Genomic DNA, 25,373 nt, shown 5'->3' with positions numbered 1-25,373 from the left:
AACCAGAGTAAAAGTTTCTCCTGCAAACCGTTCCATTTGTGCTAGATGAACGAACGTCTCTCCACATGCTCAGTTCTGAGAGATAAGTGTGTGTGAAAGCCGTCCTTCACCTAGCTTGTCGGGAACACAAACTTGCTTTTCAGATGCAAACTCCACTCCATACATATATATGGGGAAGTACTAGCTCCAACTAGGTTTTACAGTGAAAACTGCAGGAACTTCTAACCGGCACTAGGAAACATACTGAGAAACCAGAGTAAAAGTTTCTGTTGCAACCCGTTCCCTTTGTGCTAGATGAACGAACGTCTCTCCACATGCTCAATTCTGAGGGTTATGTGTGTGTGAAAGCCTTCATTCACCTAGCTTGTTGGGAACACAAAGTTTCTTTTCAGTTGCAAACTCCACTCCATACATATATATGGGGAGGTACTAGCTCCAACTCGGTTTTACAGTGAAAACTGCAGGAACTTCAAATCGGCACTAGGAAGCAGACTGAGAAACCAGAATAAAAGTTTCTCCTGCAACCCGTTCCCTTTGTGCTAGATGAACGAACGTCTCTCCACATGCTCAGTTCTGAGAGATAAGTGTGTGTGAAAGCCGTCCTTCAGCTAGCTTGTTGGGAACACAAAGTTCCTTTTCAGTTGCAAACTCCACTCCATACATATATATGGGGAGGTACTAGCTCCAACTCGATTTTACACTGAAAACTGCAGGAACTTCAAAGCGGCAACAGGAAACACACTGAGAAACCAGTGTAAAATTTTCTGCTGCAACGCGTTCCCTTTTTGCTAGATGAACGATCGTCTCTCCACATGCTCAGTTCTGAGAGATAAGTCTGTGTGAAAGCCGTACTTTACCTAGCTTGTTGGGAACACAAAGTATCTTTTCAGTTGCAAACTCCACTCCATACATATATATGGGGAGGTTCTAGCTCCAAATCGGTTTTACAGTGAAAACTGCAGGAACTTCAAACCGGCACTAGGAAACACACTGAGAAACCAGAGTAAAAGTTTCTCCTGCATCCCGTTCCCTTGGTGCTAGATGAACGAACGTCTCTCCACATGCTCAGATCTGAGAGATATGTGTGTGTGAAAGCCGTCCTTCACCTAGCTTCTTGGGAACACAAAGTTTCTTTTCACTTGCAAACTCCACTCCATACATATATATGGGGAGGTACTAGCTCCAACTCGGTTTTACAGTGAAAACTGCAGGAAATTCAAACCGGCACTAGGAAACAGACTGAGAAACCAGAGTAAAAGTTTCTGTTGCAACCCTTTCCCTTTGTGCTAGATGAACGAACGTCTCTCCACATGCTCAATTCTGAGAGTTATGTGTGTGTGAAAGCCGTCATTCACCTAGCTTGTTGGGAACACAAAGATTCTTTTCAGTTGCAAACTCCACTCCATACATATATATGGGGAGGTACTAGCTCCAACTCGATTTTACAGTGAAAACTGCAGGAAATTCAAACCGTCACTAGGCAAAACACTGAGAAACCAGAGTAAAAGTTTCTCCTGCAAACCGTTCCATTTGTGCTAGATGAACGAACGTCTCTCCACATGCTCAGTTCTGAGAGATAAGTGTGTGTGAAAGCCGTCCTTCAAGTAGCTTGTTGGGAACACAAAGTTTCTTTTCACTTGGAAACTCCACTCCATACATGTATATGGGGAGGTACTAGCTCCAAATCGGTTTTACAGTGAAAACTGCAGGAACTTCAAAGCGGCAACATCAAAAAGACTGAGAAACGAGAGTAAAAGTTTCTCCTGCAACCCGTTCCCTTTGTGCTAGATGAACGAACGTCTCTCCACATGCTCTGTTCTGAGAGATAAGTGTGTGTGAAAGCCGTCCTTCACCTAGCTTGTTGGGAACACAAAGTTTCTTTTAAGTTGCAAACTCCACTCCATACAAATATATGGGGAGGTAATAGCTCCAACTCTGTTTTACAGTGAAAACTGCAGGAACTTCAAACCGGCACTGGGAAAGAGACTGAGAAACCAGAGTAAAAGTTTCTCTTGTAATACGTTCCATTTGTGCTAGATGAACGAACGTCTCTCCACATGCTCAGTTCTGAGAGATAAGTGTGTTTGAAAGCCGTCCTTCACCTAGCTTGTTGGGAACACAAAGTTTTTTCACTTGCAAACTCCACTCCATACATATATATGGGGAGGTACTAGCTCCAACTCGGTATTACAGTGAAAACTGCAGGAACTTCAAAGCGGCAACAGGAAACACACTGAGAAATCAGAGTAAAAGTTTCTCCTGCAACGCGTTCCCTTTTTGCTAGATGAACAATGGTCTCTCCACATGCTCAGTTCTGAGAGATAAGTGTGTGTGAAAGCCGTACTTCACATAGCTTGTTGGGAACACAAAGTTTCTTTTCAGTTGCAAACTCCACTCCATACATATATATGGGGAGGTTCTAGCTCCAACTCGGTTTTACAGTGAAAACTGCAGGAACTTCAAACCGGCACTAGGAAACAAACTGAGAAACCAGAGTACAAGTTTCTCCTGCAACCCGTTCCCTTGGTGCTAGATGAATGAACGTCTCTCCACATGCTCAGTTCTGAGAGATATGTGTGTGTGAAAGCCGTCCTTCACCTAGCTTCTTGGGAACACAAAGTTTCTTTTCACTTGCAAACTCCACTCCATACATATATATGGGTAGGTACTAGCTCCAAGTCGGTTTTACAGTGAAAACTGCAGGAAATTCAAACCGGCACTAGGAAACAGACTGAGAAACCAGAGTAAAAGTTTCTGTTGCAACCCTTTCCCTTTGTGCTAGATGAACGAACGTCTCTCCACATGCTCAATTCTGAGAGATATGTGTGTGTGAAAGCCGGGATTCACCTAGCTTGTTGGGAACACAAAGTTTCTTTTCAGTTGCAAACTCCACTCCATACATATATATGGGGATGTACTAGCTCCAAGTCGGTTTTACTGTGAAAACTGCAGGAACTTCAAACCGGCACTAGGAAACAGACTGAGAAACCAGAGTAAAAGTTTATCCTGCAACCCGTTCCCTTTGTGCTAGATGAACGAACGTCTCTCCACATGCTCAGTTCTGAGAGATAAGTGTGTGTGAAAGCCGTACTTCACCTAGCTTGTTTGGAACACAAAGTTCCTTTTCAGTTGCAAACTCCACTCCAAACATATAGATGGGTAGGTACTAGCTCCAACTCGATTTTACAATGAAAACTACAGGAAATTCAAACCGGCACTAGGCAAAACACTGAGAAACCAGAGTAAAAGTTTCTCCTGCAACCCTTTCCCATTGTGCTAGATGAACGAACGTCTCTCCACATGCTCAGTTTTGAGAGATAAGTGTGTGTGAAAGCCGGCATTCACCTAGCTTGTTGGGAACACAAAGTTTCTTTTCACTTGCAAAATCCACTCCATACATATATATGGGTAGGTACAAGTTCCAACACGGTTTTACAGTGAAAACTGCAGGAACTTCAAACCGGCACTAGGAAAGAGACTGAGAAACCAGAGTAAAAGTTTCTCCTGTAATACATTCACTTTGTGCTAGATGAACGAACGTCTCTCCACATGCTCAGTTCTGAGAGATAAGTGTGCGTGAAAGCCGTCCTTCACCTATTTTGTTGGGAACACAAAGTTTCTTTTAAGTTGCAAACTAAACTCCATACAAATATTTGGGGAGGTAATAGCTCCAACTCTGTTTTACAGTGAAAACTGCAGGAACTTAACACCGGCACTAGGAAACAGACTGAGAAACCAGAGTAAATGTTTCTCCTGCAACCCGTTCCTTTTGTGCTAGATGAACGAACGTCTCTTCACATGCTCAGTTCTGAGAGATAAGTGTGTGTGAAAGTCGTCCTTCAACTAGCTTGTTGGGAACACAAAATTTGTTTTCAGTTGCAAACTCCACTCCATACATATATATGGGGAGGTACTAGCTCCAACTCGGTTTTACAGTGAAAACTGCAGGAACTTCAAATCGGCACTAGGAAACAGACTGAGAAACCAGAGTAAAAGTTTCTCCTGCAACCCGTTTCCTTTGTGCTAAATGAACGAACGTCTCTCCACATGCTCATTTCTGAGAGATAAGTGTGTGTGAAAGCCGTCCTTCACCTAGCTTGTTGGGAACACAAAGTTTCTTTTCAGTTGAAAAATCCTCTCCATACATATATATGGGGAGGTACTAGCTCCAAATCTGTTTTACAGTGAAAACTGCAGGAACTTCAAACCGGCAACAGGCAACAGACTGAGATACCAGAGTTAAAGTTTCTCCTGCAATCCGTTCCCTTTGTGCTAGATGAACGAACGTATCTCCACATGCTCATTTCTGAGAGATAAGTGTGTGTGAAAGCCGTTCTTCACCTAGCTTGTTGGGAACACAAAGTTTCTTTTCAGTTGCAAAATCCACTCCATACATATATATGGGGATGTACTAGCTCCAACTCGGATTTACAGTGAAAACTGCAGGAACTTCAAAAGGGCACGAGGAAACAGACTGAGAAACCAGAGTAAAAGTTTCTCCTGCAACCCGTTCCTTTTGTGCTAGATGAACGAACGTCTCTCCACATGCTCAGTTCTGAGAGATGTGTGTGTGTGAAAGCCGTCCTTCACCTAGCTTGCTGGGAACACAAAGTTTCTTTTCACTTGCAAACTCCACTCCATACATATATATGGGGAGGTACTAGCTCCAAGTCGGTTTTACAGTGAAAACTGCAGGAACTTTAAACCGGCACTAGGAAACAGACTGAGAAACCAGAGTAAAAGTTTATCCTGCAACCCGTTCCCTTTGTGCTAGATGAACGAACGTCTCTCCACATGCTCAGTTCTGAGAGATAAGTGTGTGTGAAAGCCGTACTTCACCTAGCTTGTTTGGAACACAAAGTTCCTTTTCAGTTGCAAACTCCACTCCAAACATATATATGGGTAGGTACTAGCTCCAACTCGATTTTACAATGAAAACTACAGGAAATTCAAACCGGCACTAGGCAAAACACTGAGAAACCAGAGTAAAAGTTTCTCCTGCAACCCTTTCCCTTTGTGCTAGATGAACGAACGTCTCTCCACATGCTCAGTTCTGAAGAGATAAGTGTGTGTGAAAGCCGGCATTCACCTAGCTTGTTGGGAACACAAAGTTTCTTTTCACTTGCAAAATCCACTCCATACATATATATGGGTAGGTACAAGTTCCAACACGGTTTTACAGTGAAAACTGCAGGAACTTCAAACCGGCACTAGGAAAGAGACTGAGAAACCAGAGTAAAAGTTTCTCCTGTAATACATTCCCTTTGTGCTAGATGAACGAACGTCTCTCCACATGCTCAGTTCTGAGAGATAAGTGTGCGTGAAAGCCGTCCTTCACCTAGCTTGCTGGGAACACAAAGTTTCTTTTAAGTTGCAAACTAAACTCCATACAAATATTTGGGGAGGTAATAGCTAAAACTCTGTTTTACAGTGAAAACTGCAGGAACTTAACACCGGCACTAGGAAACAGACTGAGAAACCAGAGTAAATGTTTCTCCTGCAACCCGTTCCTTTTGTGCTAGATGAACGAACGTCTCTTCACATGCTCAGTTCTGAGAGATAAGTGTGTGTGAAAGCCGTTCTTCACCTAGCTTGTTGGGAACACAAAGTTTCTTTTCAGTTGAAAAATCCACTCCATATATATATATATGGGGAGGTACTAGCTCCAAATCTGTTTTACAGTGAAAACTGCAGGAACTTCAAACCGGCAACAGGCAACAGACTGAGATACCAGAGTTAAAGTTTCTCCTGCAATCCGTTCCCTTTGTGCTAGATGAACGAACGTATCTCCACATGCTCAGTTCTGAGAGAAAAGTGTGTGTGAAAGCCGTCCTTCACCTAGCTTGTTGGGAACACAAAGTTTCTTTTCAGTTGCAAAATCCACTCCATACATATATATGGGGATGTACTAGCTCCAACTCGGATTTACAGTGAAAACTGCAGGAACTTCAAAAGGGCACGAGGAAACAGACTGAGAAACCAGAGTAAAAGTTTCTCCTGCAACCCGTTCCTTTTGTGCTAGATGAACGAACGTCTCTCCACATGCTCAGTTCTGAGAGATGTGTGTGTGTGAAAGCCGTCCTTCACCTAGCTTGTTGGGAACACAAACTTTCTTTTCAGTTGCAATCTCCACTCCATACATATATATGGGGATGTACTAGCTCCAACTCGGTTTTACAGTGAAAACTGCAGGAACGTCAAACCGGCACCAGGAAACAGACTGAGAAACCAGAGTAAAAGTTTCTCCTGCAACCCGTTCCTTTTGTGCTAGAAGAACGAACGTCTCTCCACATGCTCAGTTCTGAGAGATATGTGTGTGTGACAGCCGTCCTTCACCTAGCTTGTTGGGAACACAAAGTTTCTTTTCACTTGCAAACTCCAGTCCATACATATATATGGGGAGGTACTAGCTCCAACTCGGTTTAACAGTGAAAACTGCAGGAACTTCAAAGCGGCAACAGGAAACCGACTGAGAAACCAGAGTAAATGTTTCTCCTTCAACCCGTTCCCTTTGTGCTAGATGAACGAACGTCTCTCCACATGCTCAGTTCTGAGAGATAATTGTGTGTGAAAGCCGTCCTTCACCTAGCTTGTTGGTACACAAAGTTTCTTTTCACTTGCAAACCCACTCCATACATATATATGGGGAAGTATTAGCTCCAACTCGGTTTTACAGTGAAAACTGCAGGAACTTCAAAGCGGCAACAGGAAACAGACTGAGAAACCAGAGTAAAAGTTTCTCCTGCAACCCGTTCACTTTGTGCTAGATGAACGAACGACTCTCCACATGCTCAGTTCTGAGAGATAAGTGTGTGTGAAAGCCGTCCTTCACCTAGCTTTTTGGGAACACAAAGTTACTTTTCAGTTGCAAACTCCACTCCATATATATATATGGGGAGGTACAAGCTCCAACTCGGTTTTACAGTGAAAACTGCAGGAACTTCAAACCGGCACTAGGAAACAGACTGAGAATCCAGAGTAAAAGCTTCTCATGTGACCCGTTCCTTTTGTGCTTGATGAACGAACGTCTCTCCACATGCTCAGTTCTGACAGATAAGTGTGTGTGAAAGCCGTCCTTCTCCTAGCTTCTTGGGAACACAGAGTTTCATTTCACTTGCAAACTCCACTCCATACATATATATGGGGAGGTACTAGCTCCAACTCTGATTTACAGTGAAAACTGCAGGAACTTCAAACCGGCACTAGGAAATAGACTGAAAAACCAGAGTAAAATTTCTCCTGCAACCTGTTCCCTTTGTGCTAGATGAACGAACGTCTCTCCACATGCTCAGTTCTGAGAGATAAGTGTGTGTGAAAGCCGTCCTTCACCTAGCTTGTTGGGAACACAAAGTTTCTTTTCAGTTGCAAACTCCACTCCATACATATATATGGGGATTTGCTAGCTCCAACACGGTTTTACAGTGAAAACTGCAGGAACTTCAAACCGGCACTAGGAAAGAGACTGAGAAACCAGAGAAAAACTTTCTCCTGTAACCCGTTCCCTTTGTGCTAGATGAACGAACGTCTCTCCACATGCTCAGTTCTGAGAGATAAGTGTGTGTGAAAGCCGTCCTTCAAGTAGCTTGTTGGGAACACAAAGTTTCTTTTCACTTGCAAACTCCACTCCATACATATATATGGGGAGGTACTAGCTCCAACTCGGTTTTACAGTGAAAACTGCAGGAACTTCAAAGCGGCAAGAGGAAACAGACTGAGAAACCAGAGTAAAAGTTTCTCCTGCAACCCGTTCCCTTTGTGCTAGATGAACGAACGTCTCTCCACATGCTCAGTTCTGAGAGATAATTGTATGTGAAAGCTGTCCTTCACCTAGCTTGTTGGGAACACAAAGTTTCTTTTAACTTCCAAACTCCACTCCATACAAATATATGGGGAGGTAACAGCTCCAAATCTGTTTTACAGTGAAAACTGCAGGAACTTCAAACCGGCACTAGGAAACAGACTGAGAAACCAGAGTAAATCTTTCTCCTGCAACCCGTTGCATTTGTGCATGATGAACGAACGTCTCTTCACATGCTCAGTTCTGAGAGTTATTTGTGTGTGAAAGTCGTCCTTCAACTAGCTTGTTGGGAACACAAAGTTTGTTTGCATTTGCAAATTCCAATCCATACATATATATGGGGTGGTACTAGCTCCAACTCGGTTTTAGAGTGAAAACTGCAGGAACTTCAAACCGGCACTAGGAAACAGACTGAGAAACCAGAGAAAAAGTTTCTCCTGCAACCCGTTCCATTTGTGCTAGATGAACGAACGTCTCTCCACATGCTCAGTTCTGAGAGATAAGTGTGTGTGAAAACCGTCCTTCACCTAGCTTGTTGGGAACACAAAGATTCTTTTCACTTGCAAATTCCACTCCATACATATATATGGGGAGGTACTAGCTCCAACTCGGTTTTACAGTGAAAACTGCAGGAACTTCAAACCGGCACTAGGAAAGAGACTGAGAAACCAGAGTAATAGTTTCTCTTGTAACACGTTCCCTTTGTGCTAGATGAACGAACGTCTCTCCACATGCTCAGTTCTGAGAGATAAGTGTGTTTGAAAGCCGACCTTCACCTATCTTGTTGGGAACACAAAGTTTCTTTTCACTTGCAAACTCCACTCCATACATATATATGGGGAGGTACAAGCTCCAACACGGTTTTACAGTGAAAACTGCAGGAAATTCAAAGCGGCAACAGGAAACACACTGAGAAACCAGAGTAAAAGTTTCTCCTGCAACGCGTTCCCTTTTTGCTAGATGAACGATCGTCTCTCCACATGCTCAGTTCTGAGAGATAAGTGTGTGTGAAAGCCATACTTCACATAGCTTGTTGGGAACACAAAGTTTCTTTTCAGTTGCAAACTCCACTCCATACATATATATGGGGAGGTTCTAGCTCCAACTCGGTTTTACAGTGAAAACTGCAGGAACTTCAAACCGGCACTAGGAAACAGACTGAGAAACCAGAGTAAAAGTTTCCCCTGCAACCCGTTCCATTTGTGCTAGATGAACGAACATCTCTCCACATGCTCAGTTCTGAGAGATATGTGTGTGTGAAAGCCGTCCTTCACCTAGCTTCTTGGGAACACAAAGTTTCTTTTCACTTGCAAACTTCACTCTATACATATATATGGGGAGGTACTAGCTCCAACTCGGTTTTACAGTGAAAACTGCAGGAAATTCAAACCGGCACTAGGAAACAGACTGAGAAACCAGAGTAAAGTTTCTGTTGCAACCCTTTCCCTTTGTGCTAGATGAACGAACGTCTCTCCACATGCTCAATTCTGAGAGTTATGTGTGTGTGAAAGCCGGCATTCACCTAGCTTGTTGGGAACACAAAGATTCTTTTCAGTTGCAAACTCCACTCCATACATATATATGGGGATGTACTAGCTCCAACTCGGTTTTACAGTGAAAACTGCAGGAACTTCAAACCGGCACTAGGAAACAGACTGAGAAACCAGAGTTAAAGTTTATCCTGCAACCCGTTCCCTTTGTGCTAGATGAACGAACGTCTCTCCACATGCTCAGTTCTGAGAGATAAGTGTGTGTGAAAGCCGTACTTCACCTAGCTTGTTTGGAACACAAAGTTTCTTTTCACTTGCAAACTCCACTCCATACATATATATGGGGAGGTACTAGCTCCAACTCGGTTTTACAGTGAAAACTGCAGGAACTTCAAACCGGCACTAGGAAACTGAATGAGAAACCAGAGTAAATATTTCCCCTGCAACCCGTTCCTTTGTGCTAGATGAAAGAACGTCTCTCCACATACTCAGTTCTGAGAGATATGTGTGTGTGAAAGCCGTCCTTCACCTAGCTTGTTGGGAACACAAAGTTCCTTTTCAGTTGCAAACTCCACTCCATACATATATATGGGGAGGTACTAACTCCAACTCGATTTTACAATGAAAACTGCAGGAAATTCAAACCGGCACTAGGCAAAACACTGAGAAACCAGAGAAAAATTTCTCCTGCAACCCGTTCACTTTGTGCTAGATGAACGAACGTCTCTCCACATGCTCAGTTCTGAGAGATAAGTGTGTGTGAAAGCCGCCCTTCACCTAGCTTGTTGGGAACACAAAGTTTCTTTTCACTTGCAAACTCCACTCCATACATATATATGGGGAGGTACTAGCTCCAACACGGTTTTACAATGAAAACTGCAGGAACTTCAAACCGGCACTAGGAAAGAGACTGAGAAACCAGAGTAAATGTTTCTCCTGTAATACGTTCCCTTTGTGCTAGATGAACGAACGTCTCTCCACATGCTCAGTTCTGAGAGATAAGTGTGTGTGAAAGCCGTCCGTCAAGTAGCTTGTTGGGAACACAAAGTTTCTTTTCACTTGCAAACTTCACTCCATACATATATATGGGGAGGTACTAGCTCCAACTCGGTTTTACAGTGAAAACTGCAGGAACTTCAAAGCGGCAACAGGAAACAGACTGAGAAACCAGAGTAAAAGTTTCTCCTGCAACCCGTTCCCTTTGTGCTAGATGAACGAACGTCTCTCCACATGCTCAATTCTGAGAGATAAGTGTGCGTGAAAGTCGTCCTTCACCTAGCTTGTTGGGAACACAAAGATTCTTTTAAGTTGCAAACTCCACTCCATACAAATATATGGGGAGGTAATAACTCCAACTCTGTTTTACAGTGAAAACTGCAGGAACTTAAAACCGGCACTAGGAAACAGACTGAGAAACCAGAGTAAATGTTTCTCCTGCAACCCGTTCCTTTTGTGCTAGATGAACGAACGTCTCTTCACATGCTCAGTTCTGAGAGATAAGTGTGTGTGAAAGTCGTCCTTCAACTAGCTTGTAGGGAACACAAAGTTTGTTTTCAGTTGCAAACTCCAATCCATACATATATATGGGGAGGTACTAGCTCCAACTCGGTTTTACAGTGAAAACTGCAGGATCTTCAAACCGGCACTAGGAAACAGACTGAGAAAATAGAGTAAAAGTTTCTCCTGCAACCCGTTCCTTTTGTGCTAGATGAACTAACGTCTCTCCACATGCTCAGTTCTGAGAGATAAGTGTGTGTGAAAGCCGTCCTTCACCTAGCTTGTTGGTACACAAAGTTTCTTTTCACTTGCAAACTCCACTAAATACATATATATGGGGAGGTACTAGCTCCAACTCGGTTTTACAGTGAAAACTGCAGGAACTTCAAAGCGGCAACAGGAAACAGACTGAGAAACCAGAGTAAAAGTTTCTCCTGCAACCCGTTCCCTTTGTGCTAGATGAACGAACGTCTCTCCACATGCTCAGTTCTGAGAGATAAGTGTGTGTGAAAGCCGTCCTTCACCTAGCTTGTTGGGAACACAAAGTTTCTTTTCACTTGCAAACTCCACTAAATACATATATATGGGGAGGTACTAGCTCCAACTCGGTTTTACAGTGAAAACTGCAGGAACTTCAATCCGGCAGTAGGAAACAGACTGAGAAACTAGAGTAAAAGCTTCTCATGTAACCCGTTCCTTTTGTGCTAGATGAACGAAAGTCTCTCCACATGCTCAGTTCTGAAATATAAGTGTGTGTGAAAGCCGTCCTTCACCTAGCTTGTTGGGAAAACAAAGTTTCTTTTCAGTTGCAAACTCCACTCAATACATATATATGGGGAGGTACTAGCTCCAACTCGGTTTTACAGTGAAAACTGCAGGAACTTCAAACCGGCACTAGGAAACAGACTGAAAAACCAGAGTAAAAGTTTCTCCTGCAACCCTTTCCCTTTGTGCTAGATGAACAAACGTCTCTCCACATGCTCAGTTCTGAGAGATATGTGTGTGTGAAAGCCGTCCTTCAACTAGCTTGTTGGGAACACAAAGTTTCTTTTCAGTTGCAAACTCCACTCCATACATATATAGGGGAGGTACTAGCTCCAACTCGGTTTTACACTGAAAACTGCAGGAACTTCAAACCAGCACTAGGAAACAGACTGAGAGACCAGAGTAAAAGTTTCCCCTGCAAACCGTTCCCTTTGTGCTAGATAAACGAACGTCTCTCCACATGCTCAATTCTGAGAGATTAGTGTGTGTGAAAGCCGTACTTCACTTAGCTTGTTGGGAACACAAAGTTTCTTTTCACTTGCAAATTTCACTCCATACATATACATGGGGAGGTACTAGCTCCAACTCGGTTTTACAATGAAAACTGCAGGAACTTCAAACCGGCAACAGGAAACAGACTGAGAAACCAGAGTAAAATTTTCTCCTGCAACCCGCTCCCTTTGTGCTAGATGAACGAACGTCTCTCCACATGCTCATTTCTGAGAGATAAGTGTGTGTGAAAGCCGTCCTTCAACTAGCTTGTTGGGAACACAAAGTTTCTTTACAGTTGCAATCTCCACACCATACATATATATGGGTAGGTACTAGCTCCAACTCGGTTTTACAGTGTAAAATGCAGGAACTTCAAACCGGCACTAGGAAACCGACTGAGAAACCAGAGTAAAAGTTTCTCCTGCATCCCATTCCCTTTGTGCTAAATGACGAACGTCTCTCCACATGCTCAGTTCTGAGAGATAAGTGTGTGTGAATGCCGTCCTTCACCTAGCATATTGGGAACACAATGTTTCTTTTCAGTTGCAAACTCCACTCCACACATATATATGGGGAGGTACTAGCTCCAACTCGGTTTTACAGTGAAAACTGCAGGAACTTCAAACCGGCACTAGGAAACAGACTGAGAAACCAGAGTAATAGTTTCTCCTGCAACCCGTTCCCTTTGTGCTAGATGAACGAAAGTCTCTCCACATGCTCAGTTCTGAGAGATAAGTGTGTGTGAAAGCCGTCCTTCACCTAGCTTGTTGGGAACAGAAAGTTTCTTTTAAGTTGCAAACTCCACTCCATTCATATATATGGGGAGGTACTAGCTCCAACTCGGTTTTACAGTGAAAATTGCAGGAACTTCAAAACGGCACTAGGAAACAGAGTGAGAAACTAGAGTAAAAGTTTCTCCTGCAACCCGTACCCTTTGTGCTAGATGAACGAACGTCTCTCCACATGCTCAGTTCTGAGAGATATGTGTGTGTGAAAGCCGTCCTTCTCCTAGCTTCTTGGGAACACAAAGTTTCTTTTCACTTGCAAACTCCACTCCATACATATATATGGGGAGGTATAAGCTCCAACTCGGTTTTACAGGGAAAACTGCAGGAACTTCAAACCGGCACTAGGAAACAGACTGAGAAACCAGAGAATAATTTTTCCTGCAACCCGTTCCCTTTGTGCTAGATGACGAACGTCTCACCACATGCTCAGTTCTGAGAGATAAGTGTGTGTGAAAGCCGTCCTTCACCTAGCTTGTTGGGAACACAAAGTTTCTATTCAGATGCAAACTCCACTCCACACATATATATGGGGAGGTACTAGCTCCAACTCGGTTTTACAGTGAAAACTGCAAGAACTTCATACCGGCACTAGGAAACAGACTGAGAATCCAGAGTAAAAGTTTTTGTTGCAACCGTTCCCTTTGTGCTAGATGAACGAAAGTCTCTCCACATGCTCTGTTCTGAGAGATAAGTATGTGTGAAATCCGCCCTTCAACTAGCTTCTTGGGAAAACAAAGTTTCTTTTCAGTTGCAATCTCCACTAAATACATATATATGGGGAGGTACTAACTCCAACTCATTTTTACAGTGAAAACTGCGGGAACTTCCAACAGGCATTAGGAAACAGACTGAGAGACCAGAGAATAAGTTTCTCCTACAACCCGTTCCGTTTGTGCTAGATGATCGAACGTCTCTCCACATGCTCAGTTCTGAGAGATAAGTGTGTGTGTAAGCCGTACTTCACCTATCTTGTTGGGAACAAAAAGTTTCTTTTCAGTTGCAAACTCCAATTCATACATATATATGGGGAGGTACTAGCTCCAACTCGGTTTTACAGTGAAAACTGCGGGAAATTCCAAGAGGCATTAGGAAACAGACGGAATAACCAGAGTAAAAGTTTCTCCTGCAACCCTTTCCCTTTGTGCTAGATGAACGAACGTCTCTCCACATGCTCAGTTCTGAGAGATAAGTGTGTGTGAAAGCCGTCCTTCACCTAGCTTCTTGGGAACACAAAGTTTCTTTTCACTTGCAAACTCCACTCCATACATATATAAGGGGAGGTACTAGATCCAACTCGATTTTACAGTGAAAACTGCAGGTACTTCCAACCGGCACTAGGAAACAGACTGAAAAACCAGAGTAAAAGTTTCTGTTGCAACCGTTCCTTTGTGCTAGATGAACGAACGTCTCTCCACATGCTCAGTTCTGAGAGATAAGTGTGTGTGAAAGCCGTACTTCACCTAGCTTGTTGGGAACACAACGTTTCTTTTCAGTTGCAAACTCCACTCCACACATATATATGGGGAGGTATTAGCTGCAACTCGGTTTTACAGTGAAAACTGCAGGAACTTCAAACCGGCACTAGGAAACAGACTGAGAAACCAGAGAAAAAGTTTCTGTTGCAACCTGTTCCCTTTCTGCTAGATGAACGAACGTCCCTCCACATGCTCAGTTCTGAGAGATAAGTGTGTGTGAAAGCAGTCCTTCACCTAGCTTGTGGGGAACACAAAGTTTCTTTTCACTTGCAAACTCCACTCCATACATATATATGGGGAGGTACTAGCTCCAACTCGGTTTTACAGTGAAAACTGCAGGAAATTCAAACTGGCACTAGGAAACAGACTGAGAAACCAGTGTAAAACTGTCTGTTGCAAACCGTTCCCTTTGTGCTAGATGAACGAAAGTCTCTCCACATGCTCAGTTCTGAGAGATAAGTGTGTGTGAAAGCCGCCCTTCAACTAGCTTGTTGGGAACACAAAGTTTCTTTTCAGTTGCAAACTCCACCCCATACATATATATGGGGAGGTACTAGCTCCAACTCGGTTTTACAGTGAAAATTGCAGGAACTTCAAACAGGCACTAGGAAACAGACTGAGAAACCAGAGTAAAAGTTTCTCCTGCAACCCTTTCCCTTTGTGCTAGATGAACGAACGTCTCTCCACATGCTCAGTTCTGAGAGATATGTGTGTGTGAAAGCCGTACTTCACCTAGCTTCTTGGGAACACAAAGTTTCTTTTCAGTTGCATACTCCAATCCATATATATATATGGGGATGTACTAGCTATAACTCGTTTTACAGTGAAAACGGCAGGAATATCAAACCGGCACTAGGAAACAGAGTGAGAAACCAGAGTAAAATTTTCTCCTGCAACACGTTCCCTTTGTGCTAGATGAACGAACGTCTCTCCACATGCTCAGTTCTGAGAGATATGTGTGTGTGAAAGCCGTACTTCACCTAGCTTCTTGGGAACACAAAATTTCTTTTCAGTTGTATACTCCTATCCATACATATATATGGGGATGTACTAGCTCCAACTCGGTTTTACAGTGAAAACGGCAGGAACATCAAACCGGCACTAGGAAACAGACAGAGAAACCAGAGTAAAATTTTCTCCTGCAACCCGTTCCCTTTGTGCTAGATGAACTAACGTCTCTCCACATGCTCAGTTCTGAGAGATAAGTGTGTGTGAAAGCCGTCCTTCACCTAGTTTGTTGGGAACACAAAGTTTCTTTTCATTTGAAAACTCCACTCCATACATATATATGGGTAGGTACTAGCTCCAACTCGGTTTTACAGTGAAAACTGCAGGAACTTCAAACCGGCACTAGGAAAAAGATTGAGAAACCAAAGTAAAAGTTTCTCCTGCAACCCATTCCCTTTGTGCTAGATGACGAACGTCTCTCCACATGCTCAGTTCTGAGAGATAATTGTGTGTGAAAGCCTACTTCACCTAGCATATTGGGAACACAATGTTTCTTTTCAGTTGCAAACTCCACTCCACACATATATATGGGGAGGTACTAGCTCCAAATCTTTTTTACAGTGAAAACTGCAGGAACTTCAAACCGGCACTAGGAAACAGACTGAGAAACCAGAGTAATAGTTTCTCCTGCAAACCGTTCCTTTTGTGCTAGATGAACGAACGTCTCTCCACATGCTCAGTTCTGAGAGATAAATGTGTATGAAAGCCGTCCTTCACCTAGCTTGTTGGGAACACAAAGTTTTTTTCACTTGCAAACTCCACTCCATACATATATATGGGGAGGTACTAGCTCCAACTCGGTTTTACAGTGAAAATTGCAGGAACTTCAAACCGGCACTAGGAAACGGACTGAGAAACCAGAGTAAAAGTTTCTCCTGCAACCCGTTCCCTTTGTGCTAGATGAACAAACGTCTCTCCACATGCTCAGTTCTGAGAGATAAGTGTGTGTGAAAGCCGTCCTTCACATAGCTTGTTGGGAACACAAAGTTTCTTTTCAGTTGCAAACTCCATTCCATATATATATATGGGGAGTTACTAGCTCCAACTCTGTTTTACAGAGAAAACTGCAGGAACTTCAAAGCGGCAACGTGTAACAGACTGAGAAACCAGAGTAAAAGTTTCTCCTGCAACCCGTTTCCTTTGTGCTAGATGAACGAACGTCTCGCCACATGCTCAATTCTGAGAGATAAGTGTGTGTGAAAGCCGTCCTTCTCCTAGCTTCTTGGGAACACAAAGTTTCTTTTCACTTGCAAACTCCACTCCATACATATATATGGGGACGTACTAGCTCCAACACGGTTTTACAGTGAAAACTGCAGGATCTTCAAACCGGCACTAGAAAACAGACTGAGAAACCAGAGTAAATGTTTCTCCTGCAACCCGTTCCCTTTGTGCTAGATGACGAACGTCTCTCCACATGCTCAGTTCTGAGAGATAAGTGTGTGTGAAAGCCGTCCTTCACCTAGCTTGTTGGGAACACAAAGTTTCTTTTCACTTGACAAACTCCACTCCATACATATATATGGGGAGGTACTAGCTCCAACACGGTTTTACAATGAAAACTGCAGGAACTTCAAACCAGCAACAGGAAACAGACTGAGAAACCAGAGTAAAAGTTTCTCCTGCAACCCTTTCCCTTTGTGATAGATGAACGAACGTCTCTCCACATGCTCATATCTGAGAGATAAGTGTGTGTGAAAGCCGTACTTCACCTAGCTTGTTGGGAACAAGAAGATTCTTTTTAGTTGTAAACTCCACTCCATATATATATAAGGGGAGGTACTAGCTCCAACTCGGTTTTACAGTGAAAACTGAAGGAACTTCAAACCGGAAGTAGGAAACAGACTTTGAATCCAGAGTAAAAGTTTCTGTTGCAACCCTTTCCCTTTGTGCTAGATGAACGAAAGTCTCTCCACATGCTGAGTTCTGAGAGATAAGTGTGTGTGAAAGCCGTCCTTCACCTAGCTTGTTGGGAACACAAAGTTTCTTTTCATTTGCAAACTCCACTCCACACATATATATGGGGATGTTCTAGCTCCAACTCGGTTTTACAGTGAAAACTGCAGGAACTTCAAACCGGCACTAGGAAACAGACTGAGAAAGCATAGTAATAGTTTCCCCTGCAACCAGTTCCCTTTGTGCTAGATGAACGAACGTCTCTCCACATGCTCAGTTCTGAGAGATAAGTGTGTGTGAAAGCCGTCCTTCACCTAGCTTGTTGGGAACACAAAGTTTCTTTTCACTTGCAAACTCCACTCCATACATATATACGGGTATGTACTAGCTCCAACTCTGTTTTACAGTGAAAACTGCAGGAACTTCAATCCGGCACTAGGAAACAGACTGAGAAACCAGAGTAAAAGTTCCCTGCAACCCGTTCCCTTTGTGCTAGATGATGACGTCTCTCCACGTGCTCAGTTCTGAGAGATAAGTGTGTATGAAAGCCGTCCTTAACCTAGCTTGTTGGGAACACAAAGTTTCTTTTCAGTTGCAAACTCCACTCCACACATATATATGGGGGAGGTAGTAGCTCCAATTCGGTTTTACAGTGAAAACTGCAGGAACTTCAAACCGGCACTAGGAAACAAACTGAGAAACCAGAGTAATAGTTTCTCCTGCAACCCGTTCCCTTTGTGCTAGATGAAAGAACGTCTCTCCACATTCTCAGTTCTGAGAGATATGTGTGTGTGAAAGCCGTCCTTCACCTAGCTTGTTGGGAACACAAAGTTTCTTTTCAGTTACAAACTCCACTCCATACATATATATGGGTAGGTACTAGCTCCAACTCGGTTTTACAGTGAAAACTGCAGTAACTTCAAACCAGCAGTAGGAAACAGACTGAGAAACCAGAGTAAAAGTTTCTCCTGCAACCCGTTCCCTTTGTGCTAGATGACGAACGTCTCTCCACATGCTCAGTTCTGAGAGATAAGTGTGTGTGAAAGCCGTCCTTCACCTAGCATATTGGGAACACAATGTTTCTTTTCAGTTGCAAACTCCACTCCACACATATATATGGGGAAGTACTAGCTCCAACTCTATTTTACAGTGAAAACTGCAGGATCTTCAAACCGGCACTAGAAAACAGACTGAGAAACCAGAGTAAATGTTTCTCCTGCAACCCGTTCCCTTTGTGCTAGATGACGAACGTCTCTCCACATGCTCAGTTCTGAGAGATAAGTGTGTGTGAAAGCCGTCCTTCACCTAGCTTGTTGGGAACACAAAGTTTCTTTTCAGTTGCAAACTCCAGTCCACACATATATATGGGGAGGTACTAGCTCCAACTCGGTTTTACAGTGAAAACTGCGGGAAATTCCAAGAGGCATTAGGAAACAGACTGAGTAACCAGAGTAAAAGTTTCTCCTGCAACCCTTTCCCTTTGTGCTAGATGAACGAACGTCTCTCCACATGCTCAGTTCTGAGAGATATGTGTGTGTGAAAGCCGTCCTTCACCGAGCTTCTTGGGAACACAAAGTTTGTTTTCAGTTGCATACTCCAATTCATACATATATATGGGGATGTACTAGCTTCAACTCGGTTTTACAGTGAAAACGGCAGGAACATCAAACCGGCACTAGGAAACAGACTGAGAAACCAGATTAAAATTTTCTCCTGCAACCCGTTCCCTTTGTGCATGATGAAAGAACGTCTCTCCACATGCTCAGTTCTGAGAGATAAGTGTGTGTGAAAGCCGTCCTCACATAGCTTGTTGGGAACACAAAATTTCTTTTCAGTTGCAATCTCCACTCCATACATATATATGGGTAGGTTCTAGCTCCAACTCGGTTTTACAGTGAAAACTGCAGGAACTTCAAACCGGCAGTAGGAAACAGACTGAGAAAACAGAGTAAAAGTTTTTCCTGCAACTCGTTTCCTTTGTGCTAGATGAACGAACGTCTCTCCACATGCTCAGTTCTGAGAGATAAGTGTGAGTGAAAGCCGTCCTTCACCTAGTTTGTTGGGAACACAAAGTTTCTTTTCACTTGACAAACTCCACTCCATACATATATATGGGGAGGTACTAGCTCCAACTCGGTTTTACAATGAAAACTGCAGGAACTTCAAACCAGCAACAGGAAACAGACTGAGAAACCAGAGTAAAAGTTTCTCCTGCAACCCTTTCCCTTTGTGATAGATGAACGAACGTCACACCACATGCTCATATCTGAGAGATAAATGTGTGTGAAAGCCGTCCTTCACCTAGCTTGTTGGGAACAAAAAGATTGTTTTTAGTTGTAAACTACACTCCATACATATATAAGGGGAGGTACTAGCTCCAACTCGGTTTTACAGTGAAAACTGAAGGAACTTCAAACCGGAAGTAGGAAACAGACTTTTAATCCAGAGTAAAAGTTTCTGTTGCAACCCGTTCCCTTTGTGCTAGATGAACGAAAGTCTCTCCACATGCTCAGTTCTGAGAGATAAGTGTGTGTGAAAGCCGTCCTTCACCTAGCTTGTTGGGAACACAAAGTTTCTTTTCAGTTGCAAACTCCACTCCACACATATATATGGGGAGGTTCTAGCTCCAACTCGGTTTTACAGTGAAAACTGCAGGAACTTCAAACAGGCACTAGGAAACAGACTGAGAAACCAGAGTAATAGTTTCTCCTGCAACCAGTTCCCTTTGTGCTAGATGAACGAACTTCTCTCCACATGCTCAGTTCTGAGAGATAAGTGTGTGTGAAAGCCGTCCTTCACCTAGCTTGTTGGGAACACAAAGTTTCTTTTCACTTGCAAACTCCACTCCATACATATATACGGGTGTGTACTAGCTGCAACACGGTTTTACAGTGAAAACTGCAGGAACTTCAAACCGGCACTAGGAAACAGACTGAGAAACCAGAGTAAAAGTTCCCTGCAACCCGTTCCCTTTGTGCTAGATGATGAACGTCTCTCCACATGCTCAGTTCTGAGAGATAAGTGTGTGTGAAAGCCGTCCTTAACCTAGCTTGTTGGGAACACAAAGTTTCTTTTCAGTTACAAACTCCACTCCATACATATATATGGGTAGTTACTAGCTCCAACTCGGTTTTAGAGTGAAAACTGCAGGAACTTCAAACCAGCAGTAGGAAACAGACTGAGAAACCAGAGTAAAAGTTTCTCCTGCAACCCGTTCCCTTTGTGCTAGATGACGAACGTCTCTCCACATGCTCAGTTCTGAGAGATAAGTGTGTGTGAAAGCCGTCCTTCACCTAGCATATTGGGAACACAATGTTTCTTTTCAGTTGCAAACTCCACTCCACACATATATATGTGGAAGAACTAGCTCCAACTCTATTTTACAGTGAAAACTGCAGGATCTTCAAACCGGCACTAGAAAACAGACTGAGAAACCAGAGTAAATGTTTCTCCTACAACCCGTTCCCTTTGTGCTAGATGACGAACGTCTCTCCACATGCTCAGTTCTGAGAGATAAGTGTGTGTGAAAGCCGTCCTTCACCTAGCTTGTTGGGAACACAAAGTTTCTTTTCAGTTGCAAACTCCAGTCCACACATATATATGGGGAGGTACTAGCTCCAACTCGGTTTTACAATGAAAACTGCAGGAACTTCAAACCAGCAACAGGAAACAGACTGAGAAACCAGAGTAAAAGTTTCTCCTGCAACCCTTTCCCTTTGTGATAGATGAACGAACGTCTCTCCACATGCTCATATCTGAGAGATAAGTGTGTGTGAAAGCCGTCCTTCACCTAGCTTGTTGGGAACAAAAAGACTCTTTTTAGTTGTAAACTCCACTCCATACATATATAAGGGGAGGTACTAGCTCCAACTCGGTTTTACAGTGAAAACTGAAGGAACTTCAAACCGGAAGTAGGAAACAGACTTTGAATCCAGAGTAAAAGTTTCTGTTGCAACCCGTTCCATTTGTGCTAGATGAACAAAAGTCTCTCCACATGCTCAGTTCTGAGAGATAAGTGTGTGTGAAAGCCGTCCTTCACCTAGCTTGTTGGGAACACAAAGTTTCTTTTCAGTTGCAAACTCCACTCCACACATATATATGGGGAGGTTCTAGCTCCAACTCGGGTTTACAGTGAAAACTGCAGGAACTTCAAACCGGCACTAGGAAACAGACTGAGAAACCAGAGTAATAGTTTCTCCTGCAACCAGTTCCCTTTGTGCTAGATGAACGAACGTCTCTCCACATGCTCAGTTCTGAGAGTTAAGTGTGTGTGAAAGCCGTCCTTCACCTAGCTTGTTGGGAACACAAAGTTTCTTTTCACTTGCAAACTCCACTCCATACATATATACGGGTATGTACTAGCTGCAACACGGTTTTACAGTGAAAACTGCAGGAACTTCAAACCGGCACTAGGAAACAGACTGAGAAACCAGAGTAAAAGTTCCCTGCAACCCGTTCCCTTTGTGCTAGATGATGAACGTCTCTCCACATGCTCAGTTCTGAGAGATAAGTGTGTGTGAAAGCCGTCCTTAACCTAGCTTGTTGGGAACACAAAGTTTCTTTTCAGTTGCAAACTCCAATCCATACATATATATGGGGACTTACTAGCTCCAACTCGGTTTTATAGTGAAAAATGCGGGAAATTCCAAGAGGCATTAGGAAACTGAGTATCCATAATAAAAGTTTCTCCTGCAACTCTTTCCCTTTGTGCTAGATGAACGAACGTCTCTCCACATGCTCAGTACTGAGAGATAAGTGTGTGTGAAAGCCGTCCTTCACCTAGCTTCTTGGGAACACAAAGTTTCTTTTCACTTGCAAACTCCACTCCATACATATATAAGGGGAGGTACTAGCTCTAACTCGGTTTTACAGTGAAAACTGCAGGAACTTCCAACCGGCACTAGGAAACAGACTGAGAAACCAGTGTAAAAGTTTCTGTTGCAACCATTCCCTTTGTGCTAGATGAACGAACGTCTCTCCACATGCTCAGTTCTGAGAGATAAGTGTGTGTGAAATCCGCCCTTCAACTAGCTTCTTGGGAACACAAAGTTTCTTTTCAGTTGCAAACTCCACTCCATACATATATATGGGGAGGTACTAGCTCCAACTCTGTTTTACAGTGAAAACTGCAGGAACTTCAAACCGGCACTAGGAAACAGACTGAGAAACCAGAGTAATAGTTTCTCCTGCAACCCGTTCCCTTTGTGCTAGATGACGAACGTCTCTCCAAATGCTCAGTTCTGAGAGATAAGTGTGTGTGAAAGCCGTCCTTCACCTAGCATGTTGGGAACACAAAGTTTCTTTTCACTTGCAAACTCCACTCAATACATATAAATAATGAGGTACTAGCCCCAACTCGGTTTTACAGTGAAAACTGCAGGAACTTCAAACCGGCACTAGGAAACAGACTGAGAAACCAGAGTAAAAGTTTCTGTTGCAACCTGTTCCCTTTGTGCTAGATGAACGAACGTCCCTCCACATGCTCAGTTCTGAGAGATAAGTGTGTGTGTAAGCCGTACTTCACCTATTTGTTGGGAACACAAAGTTTCTTTTCAGTTGCAAACTCCAATCCATACATATATATGGGGACTTACTAGCTCCAACTCGGTTTACAGTGAAAAATGCGGGAAATTCCAAGAGGCATTAGGAAACAGACTGAGTATCCAGACTAAAATTTTCTCCTGCAACTCTTTCACTTTTTGCTAGATGAACGGACGTCTCTTCACATGCTCAGTACTGAGAGATAAGTGTGTGTGAAAGCCGTCCTTCACCTAGCTTCTTGGGAACACAAAGTTTCTTTTCACTTGTAAACTCCACTCCATACATATATAAGGGGAGGTACTAGCTCTAACTCGGTTTTACAGTGAAAACTGCAGGAAATTCCAACCGGCACTAGGAAAAAGACTGAGAAACCAGAGTAAAAGTTTCTGTTGCAACCGTTCCCTTTGTGCTAGATGAACGAACGTCTCTCCACATGCTCAGTTCTGAGAGATAAGTGTGTGTGAAAGCCGTCCTTCACCTAGCATATTGGGAACACAATGTTTCTTTTCAGTTGCAAACTCCACTCCATACATATATATGGGGAGGTACTAACTCCAACTCGGTTTTACAGTGAAAACAGCAGTAAATTCAAACCGGCACTAGGAAACAGACTGAGAACAAAGATAAAAGTTTCTCCTGCCACCCGTTCCATTTCTGCTAGATGAGAGAACGTCTCTCCACATGCTCCGTTCTGAGAGATAATTGTGTGTGAAAGCCATTCTTCACCTAGCTTTTTGATAACACAAACTTTGTTTTCAATTGCAAACTCCACTCCATACATATATATGGGTAGGTACTAGCTCCAACTCTGTTTTACAGTGAAAACTGCAGGAACTTCAAACGGGCAGTAGGAAACAGACTGAGAAAACAGAGTAAAAGTTTTTCCTGCAACTCGTTTCCTTTGTGCTAGATGAACGAACGTCTCTCCACATGCTCAGTTCTGAGAGATAAGTGTGTGTGAAAGCCGTCCTTCACCTAGCTTGTTGGGAACACAAAGTTTCTTTTCACTTGCAAACTCCACTCCATACATATATACGGGTATGTACTAGCTCCAACACGGTTTTATAGTGATAACTGCAGGAACTTCAAACCGGCACTTGGAAACAGACTGAGAAACCAGAGTAAAAGTTCCCTGCAACCCGTTCCCTTTGTGCTAGATGATGAACGTCTCTCCACATGCTCAGTTCTGAGAGATAAGTGTGTGTGAAAGCCGTCCTTAACCTAGATTGTTGGGAACACAAAGTTTCTTTTCAGTTGCAAACTCCAGTCCACACATATATATGGGGAGGTAGTAGCTCCAACTCGGTTTTACAGAGAAAACTGCAGGAACTTCAAACCGGCACTAGGAAACAGACTGAGAAACCAGAGTAATAGTTTCTCCTGCAAACCGTTCCTTTTGTGCTAGATGAACGAACGTCTCTCCACATGCTCAGTTCTGAGAGATAAATGTGTGTGAAAGAAGTCCTTCAACTAGCTTGTTGGGAACACAAATTTTCTTTTCAGTTGCAATCTCCACTCCATACATATATATGGGGCGGTACTAGCTCCAACTCGTTTTTACAGTGAAAATTGCGGGAACTTCCAACAGGCATTAGGAAACAGACTGAGACACCAGAGAAAAAGTTTCTCCTGCAACCCGTTCCCTTTGTGCTAGATGAACGAACGTCTCTCCACATGCTCAGTTCTGAGAGATAAGTGTGTGTGTAAGCCGTACTTCACCTTTTTGTTGGGAACACAAAGTTTCTTTTCAGTTGCAAATTCCAATCCATACATATATATGGGGACTTACTAGCTCCAACTCGGTTTTACAGTGAAAAATGCGGGAAATTCCAAGAGGCATTAGGAAACAGACTGAGTATCCAGAGTAAAAGTTTCTCCTGCAACTCTTTCACTTTGTGCTAGATGAACGAACGTCTCTCCACATGCTCAGTACTGAGAGATAAGTGTGTGTGAAAGCCGTCCTTCACCTAGCTTCTTGGGAACACAAAGTTTCTTTTCACTTGCAAACTCCACTCCATACATATATAAGGGGAGGTACTAGCTCTAACTCGGTTTTACAGTGAAAACTGCAGGAACTTCCAACCGGCACTAGGAAACAGACTGAGAAACCAGAGTAAAAGTTTTTGTTGCAACCGTTCCCTTTGTGCTAGAGGACGAACGTCTCTCCACATGCTCAGTTCTGAGAGATAAGTGTGTGTGAAATCCGCCCTTCAACTAGCTTCTTGGGAACACAAAGTTTCTTTTCAGTTGCAAACTCCACTCCATACATATATATGGGGAGGTACTAGCTCCAACTCGATTTTACAGTGAAAACTGCAGGAACTTCAAACCGGCACTAGGAAACAGACTGAGAAACCAGAGTAATAGTTTCTCCTGCAACCCGTTCCCTTTGTGCTAGATGACGAACGTCTCTCCACATGCTCAATTCTGAGAGATAAGTGTGTGTGAAAACCGTCCTTCACCTAGCTTGTTGGGAACACAAAGTTTCTTTTCACTTGCAAACTCCACTCAATACATATAAATGATGAGGTTCTAGCTCCAACTCGGTTTTACAGTGAAAACTGCAGGAACTTCAAAACGGCACTAGGAAACAGACTGAGAAACCAGAGTAAAAGTTTCTGTT

The sequence above is a fragment of the Camelus dromedarius genome, unplaced genomic scaffold (genome assembly GCF_036321535.1).
Source record: "Camelus dromedarius isolate mCamDro1 unplaced genomic scaffold, mCamDro1.pat HAP1_SCAFFOLD_140, whole genome shotgun sequence".
In the NCBI taxonomy this organism is placed as follows: Eukaryota; Metazoa; Chordata; class Mammalia; order Artiodactyla; family Camelidae; genus Camelus; species Camelus dromedarius.
This window is presented reverse-complemented; position numbering follows the sequence as displayed.